Here is a 5,161-nt window from a genome sequence, read left to right on the forward strand (position 1 = left end):
CCATATAACGGGAGCGACATCGGTATTCTTGATAGAGTGAGACCACTAAGTGCATGGCCATGCCCAAATGAGTCAACATTAGATGTTGAGCTCATTTGATCGAGTGAGTCTACTTGGAGTTCAAGATTTAGATTGATTAGAGGATGACACGGTCTATGCCTCATATTGATCAATCTAGATGTCTAGGATAGAAGGACAATGTCACATATTGTGAGGAGTCACAATAAGTAGACAAAAGGTGATGTTGGATCTCAACATTCTTGTAACTTGGGTAGCAATGATGTATTGCTAGATGCCGCTCATTGCTTATGTTTCTAAAGGAGTTTAGAAACATTGCCAACATTACAAGAACCTATTGGGTCACACACAAAGAACAAGTGGATGGAGATTAGGTTCATATGATGAACCAATTGGATTAGGTTCATATGATGCACCAAAGATTGGATTCAAATTAGACTTATTGAGTTAGACTCAATTAGATTCAATTGTTGAATGAGTCTAATTTAAATTTGATTCATTGAGTCAATTTATATTAATGAATTGAGATTCATTAAATTGAAATTGACTTGAATCAAAGGTTGGATTTAACTCAACAAGGAAGAAATTGGTCAATTTTGACTTGACCAAATGGAAGTTGAAACATCAAGTTTGACTTGATGTATTGCCACATCATAAGGATGACTCATCCTTGCCACATCACCTCCACCTCATGAGGCATGCCACCTCATGGGGGTTACACCCTCCCCTTGGCTTTAATGTGGCCGGCCACATTAATGGGGAGGTTACAAGATGTGGCCGACCACACATTAGTGGTGGAGGTTTTGGTTGTGTGGCATTATGGTGCATTCACTTCATTCTTCTTCCTTCTAGCTTCTTCCTCTTTTCCTTCTTGCGGTTGTCGTGGGGTTTTGGAAGGTGAGAAGGTGTTGAGTTTCATCCAAGAAAAGATAAGAGAGTGTGAAGGACACAAGAAGAGGATACTACTAGTTGAGTATGTGAGAGTCTTCTTGTTTTCTCTCTTTTCTCCCTTTTCAAATTCTATCCGAGAGCTCTACAAAGTGCTAGCACACTTGGGGCTCCCTTCTCCATCCTTGAGTGCTAGAGAGCACTCCTTGTTCGAGTGGATATCATTAGAGGAGTGTCTACGTTGACACTCTCGAGATCCGGCGTACCGTTGGACGAGTGGGATTTGCGAGGGCACGCTTCAAGGGTAAAATCTCTCAACACATAGATCTAGGAGTAGATCTAAAGTTTCTGAAATTCGTACTCGTAATTTTCGTTCGGTTTTCTTTGCACGGATCTACGACTTTGGGTGATTCGGGGTTTCCACGACGCGAAAAACGGTTTTCGCGGCCCGAAAAAACCCAACAGTTGTCACAATAGAGCTCAATGGGGTCAGCAATGCTAGGAACCACCCCAAGTTCAATGATGAACTTGCGGATCCAAACTGCCTCCTTTGCTGCCTCTGACGCAGTAATGTACTCGGCTTCTGTTGTAGAATCAGCTACTGTATCCTGCTTCGAACTCTTCCAGCTGACAGCACCACCATTAATGCAAAATACGAACCCCGACTGCGATCTATAGTCATCTTGGTCGGTCTGGAAGCTAGCATCACTGTAACCCTTTACAGCTAGCTCATCATCGCCTCCATATATCAAGAAATATTCTTTAGTCCTTCTTAAGTACTTAAGAATATTCTTGACCGCTATCCAGTGACTTTCACCTGGATCTGACTGGTATCTGCTCGTCATGCTCAAAGCATACGAGACATCAGGTCGAGTACATAGCATGGCGTACATGATCGATCCTATGGCTGAGGCATAAGGGATCTGATCCATGCGGTCTCTCTCCTCTCTAGAAGAGGGACCTTGAGTCTTCGAAAGACTCACGCCATGTGACATCGGCAGAAATCCCTTCTTGGAGTTCTACATGGCAAACCGAAAGAGTACCTTATCAATGTATGTACTCTGACTTAGGCCAAGTAATCTCTTAGATCTATCTCTATAGATCTGTATCCCAAGAATGTGGGATGTCTCACCTAAGTCCTTCATTGAGAAGCAACTCCCTAGCCAGGTCTGGACAGACTGAAGCATAGGGATGTCCTTCCCAATGAGTAGTATGTCATCCACATACAATATGAGGAAGACAACTATATCCCCTATAACCTTCTTGTAGACACAAGGCTCATCTTCATTCTTGATGAAACCAAACTGTTTGATTGCATCATCGAAACGAAGATTCCAGCTCCGAGAAGCTTGCTTTAGTCCATAAATGGACCTATGCAGCTTGCATACTCTGCTAGTATGCTGTGGATCTACAAAACCCTCAGGTTGTGTCAAGTACACATCCTCGAGTAGGTTTCCATTCAGAAACGTGGTTTTGACATCCATCTGTCATATCTCATAGTCATGGTAGGCTGCAATAGCAAGCATGATCCGAATGGACTAAAACATCGCTACTGGAGAAAAAGTTTCATCATAGTCAATACCATGAATTTGCTTAAAACCTTTAGCTACCAAGCGACCCTTATAGATAAGCCCATCCATGTCAGTCTTTCTCTTAAAGACCCACTTACACCCAATGGGTTTTACCCCTTCAGGTGGATCAACCAAAGTCCATACTTGGTTGGTGTACATGGATTCCATTTCGGATCTCATGGCCTCTAGCCATTTCTTGGAATCTGGTCTCATCACAGCTTCCTGATAGGTAGTAGGCTCATCCTCTATGAGCACAACGTCATCATGGTCAGGCAAGAGAAATGAGTATCTCTCAGGCTGACGACGTACCCTATCAGACCTGCGAAGAGGTATGTCTACTTGAACTGGTTGTTGTTCCTCAACTCCTTGTGGAACAACATCATCCACAACACTTTGTGGTTCTAGTTCGACTTCCATCGAGCCATCAGTGCTATTGTTCGCAACTTGAACTTCTTCAAGATCGAACGTGCTCCCACTAGTCTTTCTAGAAACAAAGTCCCTTTCTAGAAAGACCCCAGTCTTTGCCACAACTACCTTGTGCTGACTGGGAATGTAGAAGTAATATCCCTTAGTTTCCTTGAGATATCCAATAAAGTAGCACTTGTTAGATTTGGGTCCTAACTTGTCTGAGACTTGACGTCGAACATAAGCCTCACAACCCCAAATCCTCATGAAAGACACCTGGGCATCTCTCCCAGTCCATATCCTCTATGGTGTCTTTATCCCGACCTTGGATGGAACTCGGTTGAGAATGAAAGCTGCCGTGTCTATAGCATATCCCCATAGATATGTCGAAAGATCTGTGTGACTAATCATAGATCGTACCATGTCTAATAAGGTATGATTCCTCCTTTCGGATACACCATTCCACTGTGGTGTTCCAGGAGGAGTGAGTTAGGATAGAATCCCACACTCAGCTAGGTAGTCACGGAACTCATGGCTAAGGTATTCTCCACCTCGATCAATACTCTTGCCAAGCTGGTTCTGTACTTCATTCTTGAATTCTTTAAACTTTTCAAAGGATTCAGACTTATGTGTCATCAAGTACACATAACCATATCTACTGAAGTCATCAGTAAATGTGATGAAGTATCTATAACCGCCTCTAGCTGCAACATTGAAAGGGCCACATACATCACTATGTATAGGTCCTAACAAATCAGTCGCTCTCTCGCTGTGCCCACTAAAGGGAGTCTTGGTCATCTTGCCTCGTAGGCATGACTCGCATATCTCATATGATTCAAAATCAAATGAGTCCAGCAAACCATCCTTATAGAGCTGGGATAAGCGCTTGTCATTTATATGACCTAAGCGACAGTGCCAGAGGTAGGTTTGGTTCATGTCATTTGACTTGAACCTCTTGGTATTTACGTTATAGATAGGGCTCTCAAGGTCTAGAATATAGAGTCCGTTTATCAGAGGTGCACTACAATAGAACATATCGTTTAAATAGACGAAACAACATTTGTTCTTTATTGTAAACGAAAATCCTTTCTTGTCCAAACAAGAAACTGAAATTATGTTCTTAGTCAAGGCAGGCACATAACAACAATCATCTAATTCTAGTACAAGCCCAGAGGGAAGAGATAGATGGTAAGTTCCTACAGCAATAGCAGCAACCCGTGCTCCATTGCCTACTCGTAGGTCTATCTCAGCCTTCGTCAATGCCTTGCTATTTCTCAGCGCTTGTACATTAGTACAAATATGCGAAGCACATCCGGTATCTAATACCCACGATGAAGAAATAGAGAGGTTGACTTCTATAACATGTATACCTGAAGTAGAAATCTTATTTCTCTTCTTCTTAAGATCTTCCAGGTATTCTTTGGAGTTCCTCTTCCAGTGCCTTGCTTGTCCTTGATATAGGTGACAAAGATGTTCAACCATATCGTAAGCGCCCATCAACTCATGTTGCTTCTGAAGCTCAGAGTTCATGGTCGCGAGCATAAGACAAGACACATCTAATGCGTCATCTTGATGCTTCTTGTAAGCATCACGGTCTGCTCGCGTGGCAGTGGCAGGAGGAGCCTCCGGAATGGGCTGCTCCAGAACGTACAGTTTACGTTCCTGAGTGAGAACTATTCTCAAATTCCTGTACCAGTCCAGGAAATTTGCTCCGTTGAGCTTGTCCTTCTTAAGGACAGAACGTAGAGAGAAGTTGTTCGTATTCGATATCATGGAAATTCTACAACAGAAATAATGCAGAAATAAATATCATATTCTTAATCATTTAATTAGGCCTTTAACTAAATGATGCTCCCACTGAATTCTATAATTCATGTGGGACAAGATCCACATCATACTAACCCTTGAGTTAGCTTTGGATAATACGCCCAAGACTTAGTATGATCGGTAGGTAACGATTACCAATTACATCTCTATGCAACTCTTGTTTATAGGATAAAATCCGCATTTATATTAAAACTCGAGTTAGCTTTGGCTAATATGCCCGAGAATTAATATAAACGTGATTTTGTCCTACCTTTCCAACCATTGGAAGAATGCCTATAGTTGTACTCGATCCAACCGAGTAAACTAGGAATACTCAATCTAATTGAGTTTGTATTCACCCATGCGTTGATAGGCGGGACCAAGATTGTCCCTCCGTAACCTACCAAGATAGTATGTGTTGCTCTGCTTTGGCAGATTCAACAACAGCATGCGATCGAGGTAGTGGTAGGTAT

The sequence above is a fragment of the Zingiber officinale genome, chromosome 10A (assembly GCF_018446385.1).
Source record: "Zingiber officinale cultivar Zhangliang chromosome 10A, Zo_v1.1, whole genome shotgun sequence".
NCBI classification, from domain to species: Eukaryota; Viridiplantae; Streptophyta; class Magnoliopsida; order Zingiberales; family Zingiberaceae; genus Zingiber; species Zingiber officinale.